The sequence below is a fragment of the Anomaloglossus baeobatrachus genome, chromosome 1 (assembly GCF_048569485.1).
Source record: "Anomaloglossus baeobatrachus isolate aAnoBae1 chromosome 1, aAnoBae1.hap1, whole genome shotgun sequence".
NCBI lineage: Eukaryota > Metazoa > Chordata > Amphibia > Anura > Aromobatidae > Anomaloglossus > Anomaloglossus baeobatrachus.
In genome coordinates this window covers 234022802-234033609 of record NC_134353.1, presented here as the reverse complement: position 1 = coordinate 234033609, position 10808 = coordinate 234022802, and the positions used below count along the sequence as shown (strand labels likewise).

At 48.5% G+C, this 10808-nt stretch overlaps 1 long non-coding RNA gene across 1 annotated transcript; it reads left to right on the top strand.

Annotated features, from left to right (window-relative positions):
- The first annotated feature begins 393 nt into the window (after positions 1-393).
- LOC142291452 (uncharacterized) lies at positions 394-1933 on the top strand. Its single transcript, XR_012750487.1, has 3 exons — positions 394-576; positions 1494-1568; positions 1653-1933. It is a non-coding gene; the product is annotated as an uncharacterized LOC142291452 (long non-coding RNA).
- The last annotated feature ends 8875 nt before the right edge of the window (positions 1934-10808 follow it).

The following is a 10808-nucleotide window of genomic DNA, read 5'->3' as shown; positions in this document are numbered from 1 at the left end:
ACATGCAGTTACATGACATGTGACATGTCACTTCTTTCCTGCGCTTTGCCGGCAGCTCCTGCTCTGTCTATGGGAGGAGCTGCAGGCAGAGCGCATGGAATCGGCTTTCACCACGGACATTTATGCAGCGATTTAAAGCGCACATGTGCTCTTCTGATCGCTGCGGAATTTTAGGCAATGACTGTACGCAACGTGCGCACATAGCATAACAGTCCGTGTACGCTCAGCACTAGTGTTAACATTGGTTAGCCCATTATATGGTGGCTCTTTAACATGAGTAGTACCACATGAGTAATTACACCCACATGACACCCAGCACATGAGTAGTACCACAAGAGTACTTCTTGTGAGTTATCCCCACGTGCAAATATTACAATGTATAATTTAATGCAGAGCCGCAGCCCCAGCAGGACCCACCTCCAGACCCGGAACCGCAGCTGGAGCCTCCACCAGACCTGGAGCCACAGCTGGAGCCTACACCACACCAGGAGCCACAGCAGGATCCACCAGCAGAGGCGGAGCACCAGCCGGAGCCACCTTCAGTCTCTCCCTCCTCACTTCATGTCATCGGAGCAGGTTTGCCTTACAGTAATTTTTTAAGTTAAAACTAGGGCAATATAACTTTGACAGGATAGAGCTATCTTACCCACAGCTCCCAGATTTACCATTATCTGAAATACCTCTATCTATCTATATTTCAATCTATATAATATCTATCTATATAATATCTATCTATATTTCTCTATCAGCCTTAAGGCCGCTTTACACGCAGCGATATCGGTATCGATATCGCTAGTGTGGGTACCCGCCCCTATCTGTTGTGCGACACGGGCAAATCGCTGCCCGTGCCGCATAGCATCGCCCAGACATGTCACACATACTTATCTGCCCGGCGACGTCGCTGTGACCAGCGAACCGACTCCTTTCTAAGGGGGCGCTTCGTTCAGTGTCACAGGGACGTCACAGCCGCGTCAATGAACCGCCGCCCAATCGAAGCGGAGGGGCGGAGATGAGCGTGACGTAACATCCCGCCCACCTTTTTCCTTATCGTCCGGGAGGCAGGTAAGGAGAGGTTCCTCGTCCCTGCGTTGTCACACGGAACGATGTGTGCTGTCGGAGGAACGAGGAACAACTTCGTTACTGCTGCAGTTACGACATTTGAGAATGGAACCTCATGTCAGCGATGAGCATTTTGGCATGTTTTTGCAATGATGCCAAATCGCTCATAGGTGTCACATGCAACGGCACAGCTAATGCGGCCGGATGTGTGTCACCAATCCCGTGACTCCAACGAGTTCGCATTAGCGATGTCATAGCGTGTAAAGCCTCCTTTACAAAGAGTCTAAAGGGTCCCACATAACCAATCATATATTAGAATACACCTCCATAGTCCTCCATGTATAATTATGCAGCCAGCCTCTCCAGTCAGTCCTCCATGTATAAAGCAGTCTCTCCAGCTGTGATGTACTATGAAGTGTTTTGTCTCACCCTAGCCGCTGAAGGTGATGCCAGAGGATTCGGGTGGAACCTCAGCCCGTCTTTACCGGACGAGGAGGAACACCCAAACCGTAAGTTTAAACAACAAACATGTACCTCTAAATGATATATCTACATATAATTTGCCTTTTTAAGTTGTACCATTCCCTCCATAGAAATACCAACATTAGAAGACCTTCAGGCCTCACACACGAGGATTCTGGCGACACAGCGCACTGTGGCAGCAGCACAACGCACACTGGCAGCGGCACAGCGCACACTGGCCACAGCAGTTACGCAGCACGGAGTGCAGCTGGCCAAATATGTGGCATCCCAACAACAGGGCGGCCGATAAGTTTTGTTTGTTTGTTTAAAATATTGTTTTTTATGTATATTTGTGTGATTATTGCCCATCAGTGTTTGTGGGCGTTGCCATGACAACACTGACAATAAAAAGTTTTTCATACCTCATTTTTGTGGTCTCCTTGAATAGTTACAGTAGGACTACATTTTGCTTGGAGGAATAGATGTGTTTGAAGTTTTGCATACTCACCATGTCCACCAAAACCCTAATGCTGCCAATCCATGTCCGTGTCCTGGGGAAGCCTCCGATCACCATGCAATCATCCAGTGGGCATTCACGCCGGATAGGTACAGGGAGTGGAAGGACCAGTGACGCACGTGCGGTCACTTAACGTGGTGACGTCAGGAAGGTATTTCAGCTTACTGTACTTCGCAACTTCACCTGCGCTTCTGCACAATGGATCATACTACGGGAAGAAGACAAGATCGGAGGATTTCCCCCAGGAGCCAGACATGTGTCGGCAGCATCGTTGGATGTTGCCTATGGATATATGTGGCTGTGTGTATGTATGTATGTACCAGTTAAAGACACAAACACTGAGTGCAAGAGGGAGGGACCCCTGTTTGCTACACGGGACTCTGTGTGTAATTCTTGTGAACTGTGAGTACACCATTTACCGCCGGTCCAACTCGGCACGTCACCTTCCCCAGCCATTTTTCCCATACACCTGGGACTACACCTCCCCTAACCGTCTCACCATCAGTCACCACAACCCACGGGTGCCCTTACCGACAACTCACTCCACAGTAATAAGTACGAGCATGGGTCCGGCCACCGCTGCTTACTAACAGGCCAAAGGCGGGATGCAGATGGGTTGGTGCATGTATACAGATGCATACATGTAATATAATGATTGTGAGTGATGATAGATCAGGGGTCGGGAACCTATGGCTCGCGAGCCAGATATGGCTCTTTTGATGGCCGTATCTGGCTTGCAGACAGGGCTCCTACCTGTCTATGGGAAGGATCAGGGCCGGCGCCAGCACCCGGCTACTCAGGGGGGCCCGGTGGCCGCGCTGTCACCGCCCCCCGCCGAGGATCGAGCTTTCAATTGCATTGGCATCGCAGGTGCCGATACAATTGAGAGCAATGATGAGAGATTGAGCGGCGCGCTCTCTTATCATTCTCCCCGCTGTGACTGTCGGCGTTCTTCTGACAGCTCTGCAGCGAGCGCGGTGACGTCATCACTGCGCGCCTGCTGAGAGGTCAGCGAGCGACAGCAATGGACGACGCGCCGAGGAGACCGGATCAGCGGGGGACCGAGAAGTGAGATGCCCCTCTACTGACACTGGGCTCCCCTGACTCACAGACCGGCCACTACACAGCGGCACTAGTACACATAGGGGCCCGGCAGCCGCTCTGCGTCTATGTGTAGTGCCGCTGTGTAGTGGCCGAACTGTGAGTCAGGGGAGCCCAGTGTCAGTAGAGGGGCCCCTGACCTGGAGAGGCCACCAGCCATGTCTGAGCTGCAGGAGTGCTCCTGACCTGCACAGCAGACGGAATCTCCATCCTGCAGGACCTGCGATGATGTCACGCCCATGTGACTGTGTGGGAGGAGACACAGGATGCCCGGCAGAAAGCAAGATACTGAATCCTGAAGGAGATAATGGACACATGACTGGTAATAAGAAAAGAGGGGACATGAGGGTGAGGGGGGCTGCAGGGTGAGGGGCATATGAGGGCTGCAGACTGTGACAGAAGCATGTGAAGGGGTGCAGAGTGTTTGAGAGGGGTAAGTTGGGGTACAGGCAGGGTGAGATATGTGAGCAGGGTGTGTGAGATATGGGGGTGTATTGTGTGTGATATGGGTGGTGCAGGCTGTATGGGAAGCAGGGTATGTGACATATGGGGGTGTAGTGTGTGGGATATGGGGGGTGCAGGCTGTATGGGGAGCAGTGTGTGTGTGTGTGATATGGGGGGGTGCAGGCTGTATGGGAAGCAGGGTATGTGACATATGGGGGTGTAGTGTGTGAGATCTGGGGGGTGCAGGCTGTATGGGGAGCAGTGTGTGTGTGTGATATGGGGGGTGCAGGCTGTATGGGAAGCAGGGTGTCTGGGCCACTGACAGATACAATTGCTCCAGCGGTCACTTAGTACACAAAGGAGTGTTCCTCTCTGCTGCACTAAGCCACCGCTGGACCTAAACAATAATTCGCTGTAAAATAATAAAATAGATAATTGACATAACTGACAATGCGTTGTGTGACATGTCCAATATTCCAGCTTCTTTCTTCTGCGAATGCCTCAAAGCTGGCATTCTCTCAACATCAGGTGGGAAGAATGCCAGCTTCCAGTCATGCGCAGGAAAAAGAAGAAGCCAGACTGCTGGACTGATGTCATGCATCGCAAGTTCACAATGTAAGTTATTTATTTGATTTTCTTACTGCTAATTACCATTGTTTCAGTCCAGTTGTGGCTTTATACAGCAGGGAGGAGCATTCCTTGCTGTACTAAGTGAACATTGGAGCGATTGTTATAATTATTATTATTATTATTATTGATCTGTCAATGGCCCTTTAAACATATTGTACGGCTCTCGCGGAATTATATTTCAAAATATGTGGCGTTTACGGCTCTCTTAGCCAAAAAGGTTCCTGACCCCTGTGATAGATGTTTACTTCCTTTTTGAAATGAAAACTACCAAACAGCAGATATACATTTTAAAGTGTTTATAAAACATGTAAACTAAAACACAAAAATATTAAGGAAATTAATGCCCGCTGCCCTCCGCTTGCCCAGCCGCATAACGGGACATCATCCGAGCATGATGGTCGAGCTTGGCCATTAGTCTCCTCTGTGCAGATATAATTCTTCTCTGCGCAGCAACAATGCTTGAGTGAGAAGAGACGAGGTCTGCGAAAGTTGGGATTCCTGTGGAGGGAATGGTAAAGGTTTTAAATTATAATTTTTGTTTCTGCTTAGTGTTAAGAGACATACGAGATTCATGTTAAACACTTACGGCTTTCCTCCTCGTCGGACACAGAGGGACTGATGGATCCAGCAGGGGGCTCTTCCTCCACCGAGGGCTCATTCACCTCTGGGGGCTCTGGATCCTCCGGGGGCTCATGCTCCTCTGGATCCTCCGGGGGCTCATGCACCTCTGGGGGCTCTGGATCCTCCGGGGGCTCATGCTCCTCTGGTAGTTCCTGCTGTGGTCCTGAAGAGAATTAACCTTATTACATACATATATCTATATATATATATATATATATATAATCAATATACCTATCTATATAGATAAGTCTATGTATATACCTATTATATGTATGTGTTAGGCCCCCTTCATACGTCCGTGTTTGGCCCGTTTCCGTATGTCCCGGAGACACGGCCAAACGTGAACCAATGTTAATCTATGTTTGAGGTCACACCTGCGTTATTGCAGAATGTTCGTGTGTCTGTGATCCGTATGTGTTTCCGTTTTGCACGGAAGCATGTCCGTTTTCTGCACGTGACACGCACACGCGGACACCATGAAAGTCAATGGTTATGTGCGCACAATACGTGACACGGATGCATCTCTGTATGCTCCGTGTACGTTTTGTGCTTTTTTCTAGTGATGCCGGGCATTCATTGGTTTCCTGCCTATGTCTGTCAATCTCCCTCAATACGTCGGTCGGTCTCTATGTCTGTCGGTCTCTCTCGGTCTTGTCTGTCCCTCTCTCGCTGTCTGTCGGTCAGTCACCCCCCTCTGTCATACTCACCGTTCCCCGATCACCGGCGCGGCGCTGCACGGCTGTTCTCTAAACTCCAACGGCTTTTCCTCTTTTGAAAACAGTTGGCCACTCATTAAACAATCTCCTTATTACCACTTATTATTAGCGTGGGGGCGTGTCTAACTGCAAGCAATCATAGGTGGCGTTGGGTGGGGAAAGCAGGGAATACGAGATTGTTTAATGAGCGGCCGGCTTTTTTAAAGAGGAAAAGCCGCCGGAGTTTAGAGAACAGCCGTGCAGAGCCGCGCTCCGGTGATCGGGGAACGGTGAGTATGAGAGAGGGGTACTCCATTCAGTTACACTGAGGATTAGCGTTCACCGGTGAGTCCTTCACGGGTGACCGCAAATCAGGACGCGACACCCAGACACAGGCGTGGTATGACAATGATTTTGGGTTAAGTTCACCCCAGTTCATTCTCTATGCGCGACTCTGTGCTGTCAGTGGGTATGTATCTTCGACATTGTGCATCAGAAACACGCATAATTTCACACGGACAACACATACACATGACAGTTTTTTCTCACACGCTTAAACGGACAACCAACATGCACACACGGGTAGCATACCTCATTCCCACAGATGACACAAAAAAAAGGAAAACGGACTTGAAAAACGGACGTAACACACGTGCATGTTTTTTCATGGACGTGTGAAGGGGGCCTTATATGTGTACATCTATATATCTATATCATTATATATAGATATATATACATACATATATACATTTAATACCATTATACATTCCCTAGGCCCAACCTTCTACACCCACCTTGATTATGCAGCCTCTCTGCCCGTATGGCTGAGATACGGTCGCTTGATCGATAACGCAGATCCGCAATTTTTTTACGGATCTGTGAAGAAGTCCTTTCCACATGGAATTTTCTCCTCAGACCTCGCTGTATCCTCCTCAACACCGATTTTTTATGGAGAAGTGGATGCTGATGCGACTCATGACAATTATAATCACGAGCATCCACTTCCCTTATCAAAAACCGGATCTCAGCCTCCCCCCAAACTGCAGCTCGCCTGCGTGCCGCCATGTTTAATTATCGGACGCAGTTGCGGCTCCATAGGCAACGCAGGTGCGTCGCCAACGGACACGCCTCCTTGCATGATTGGATGCATAGTGTCACATGGACGCTACCTGCAATCAGATTGGTGGTGGAGGCGGTGAACCCTGCTCCAGCCAATGTCTAAAGAGATTGCGTCTTTGAACATGGCTGGATTTTACTATTTCTCCAAGTTCGACTTGTTATTATGATTGAAGGTGAAAGTGAAACTGTCACTTTCAACTCCAAATCAGTGAAGCCGGTCACCAGAGGAACTACAGGAGCGGACTCCCGCCATTACACATACGTTGCGTCAAGTGTCGCTTTAGCACCAACTGCATGTTCACAAACCATGTTCAGAGAAAAACGCAAAAGGGATGTCGTTTTGGTCGCAGATTCCGTGACGCTAATACGACCCCGTTAGTAAAAGCTATAGAGTAGACAGCTTCATCGATTTTCATTGCTGGGAGTGCGATCATTTTTTTTTTCTTTTCTTTTTTTTAAAATCGCAACTGCATATGTAAATTGCAAGTGAAGAAGAATCCAGAATTGTTTTCCTCTCATATAGATGTTTTGATATTTATATATATATATATATATATATATATACATACATATACATATATACATACCTACCTATATATATATATATATACATATATATATATATATATATAGATACATACATATACATATATATACATACATATATATACATACATATATATACATATACATATATATATATATATATGTATGTATATATATATATATATATGTATATATATATATGTATGTATGTATATATATATATGTATATATATATATATATATATATATATATATATATGTATATATGTATATGTATATATATATGTATATATGTATATGTATATATGTATATATGTATATATGTATATATATATATATATATATATATATATATATATGTATATGTATATATATATATATATATATATACCGTATTTTTCGCTTTATAAGACGCACCGGAATATAAGACGCACCCCAAACTTAGACATAAAAAAGGTAAAAAAAAGAAAAATGGGGTCCGTCTTATACTCCGGTGTTCTCTTACCGGAGGGGGGCAGCAGTGGTGGTGAAGCGGGGTCACAGGAGGCACAGGTTGTGCTGGCAGGCGCGGCAGGTCAGTGGCAGCGGGGTCCGTGATTGCAGGTGCCGTGGTTGCAGGCGTGGTGGCGTCCGCGGTGGCAGGATCCGTGGGGTCCGTGGTGGCGGCAGCAGCCGTGGCGTGTGAGCCGTGCAGCAGGCCGGTGCAGTGAGTGTCCGCGGTCCCGGTTCAGTGGTGGCAGCGGCGGCGGCGACTGCTCAGTGGTGGCATGGACTGCTCAGTGGTGGAGTGTGTCCGCGGTCCCGGTTCAGTGGTGGCAGCGGCGGCGACGGCTCAGTGGTGGGAGTGGCGGCGACGGCTCAGTGGTGGGAGCGGCGGTAACTGCTCAGTGGTGGCAGCGGCAGGGACTGCTCAGTGGTGGCGTGTGTCCGCGGTCCCGATTCAGTGGTGGCAGCGGCGGCGGCAACTGCTCAGTGGTGGCAGCGGCAGGGACTGCTCAGTGGTGGCGTGTGTCCGCGGTCCCGGTTCAGTGGTGGCAGCGGCGGCTCAGTGGTGGGAGCGGCGGCAACTGCTCAGTGGTGGCAGCGGCAGGGACTGCTCAGTGGTGGCATGTGTCCGCGGTCCCGGTTCAGTGGTGGCAGCGGCGGCGGCGGCTCAGTAGTGGGAGCGGCGGCGACGGCTCAGTGGTGGAGTGTGTCCGCGGTCCCGATTCAAGTAATGGCGCCCGGAGCGACGCATGCGCAGATGGAGCTCTCATCCAAGGGCTCCATCTGCGCACGCGCTGACTCCCGGAGCAGCGCGTGCGCAGATGGAGCTCTCATCCAAGAGCTCCACCGGCGCCATCATTTGAAAGTGGGACTGCGGACAACTGGTAAGCTGCACAGCCGCCCGCCCCGCATGCACAGCTGCTCGCCCACTCTGCGTACAAGCCGCCGGGTACCTGTGCTTGCGTGCGGTGGCAGCCGGGTACCCATGGCTGTGTGCGGGCGGCAGATGGGTGACTGTGTGAGGGCGGCAGCCGAGTACCTGCACGGGCACCTGACTGCCGCTCGCACACAGCACCCGGCTGCCGCCCGCACACAGCCATGGGTACCCGTCTGCCACCGCATGCAAGCACAGGTACCTGGCTGCCGACCCCACACAGCACCCGCTGCCGCCCGTACACAGCCACGGGTACCCGGCTGCCGCTGCATGCAAGTACAGGTACCCGGGCGCTTGCATGCAGCCACAGGCACCCGCCCGATCGCCCCCCCCCCCCGCTACCGCTTTATAAGACGCACCCCCCATTTTCCTCCCAAAATTTGGGGAGGAAAAGTGCGTCTTATAAAGCGAAAAATACGGTATGTATATGTATATACATATACATACATACATATATATATGTATATGTATGTATATGTATATATATATGTATGTATATATATATATATATATATATATATATATATATATATATGTATATATATAAATATATGTATATGTATGTATATATATATATGTATATATATATATATATATATATGTATATGTACCGTGTTTCCCCGAAAGTAAGACCCTGTCTTACATTAATTTTACCCCAAAAAGGCCCACCCTGTCTTACTTTCGGGGGAGGTCTTACATTAGCCGAAAAAAAATGACAATTTCTTTTTAACCAATAAATTAACATTTATTAACATGCTGAAGAGTCGGTCATCACCAAACAGTAGAATAAAACAAATGTGCACACAGCCCCATACCCCATAACAGTGCCGTATCCCACTGCACACAGCCCCATACCCCATAACAGTGCCGTATCCCACTGCACACAGCCCGATACCCCATGTGTGGGTGTCTGTGTAGGGCAGTTGTTTGTGGTTCCCAGTGTGTGTGTGTGGTGTGATGTTCCCCTCCCAAACCCAAAGCGGGGTCTACGTGCAGACCGCACTAAAGAGTGCAGCACTACAAACGTGGACGGACCATAAGTTTTTCAAAAAACATCAAGTAGTTTAAAAAGTAAATTTTTAGGTTTATTACACATGATTACACAAAATGAAAGGATTGGTTATATTACATCAGTCTACCACTATAAATTCTGATGCTGCCAAGTCACTGCACCAGGGCCATTGAAATATTGGCAGTATTTTTCTCGGCAGGCCTTCGCATCATCCTTTGTTCTGCCGTGCACGACCGGTTGAAGGCCTGCAATTGTACGATCGTTTTCACGCCATTCACCAAGCTCCACTTCCCCATTTGTTGGGTCTACCGAGTCCACAAAGCCAGGTGGGCAGTACCCAATAGCATCACGCCGCCGAAGAAAGTTGTGCAACACGCAACAGGCCAAAACAACATAGTCTATGGATTCAAGCTTCATGTTCATAGGTGTGTGGAAAACACGAAAACGGTTGGCCATGATCCCAAAAGCGTTTTCAACAACCCGACGGGCCCTTGACAGACGGTAATTGAAAATTCGTCTTTCCACCGTCAAACTTTTTTGAGGGAAAGGTTTAACAAGATTTGCGTGAAGCGGGAATGCCTCATCGCTGACAAACACAAAATTAAGGTTGTCTCTAGTCTCAGAGTTGGGTGGCAAATTCAGTTCACAGTTGTCCAATCGCTGTCCAAAACGTGTGTGCTCTATAACACCACCATCGGATACCCTCCCATTCATGCCAACTTCAACAGTTATAAATTCATAATTGGCGTCAACTAGGGCCATCATAATGACGCTAAAATAGCCCTTGTAATTAAAGAAATAGGATCCGCTGTTCCCTGGTTGGGTGATCCTCACATGTTTCCCGTCCAAAGCCCCACCACAGTTAGGGAACTGCCAAAGATGGTCAAAATCAGAGGCAATCTTTTTCCATTCCTCTTTTGTTTTGGGAAACTGCATGTAGCTCCTCAGACTGCGGACAATCGCATTACATGTCTCCGGAATTATAGTACTGAGCAGTGGCCTTGAAATGGCTGCAGAAAAATGTAAGTCTTGCAGTGAGCGTCCAGTGGCGAGGAAACGCAGTGTAACAGCCAATCTTTCCTCTGCCGGGACAGCAGCACGCATTCGTGTATTCTGCCGTTGAATATATGGCTTGACACTCTCCAGTATTAATTTGAAAGATTCCTCTGACATGCGCAGATA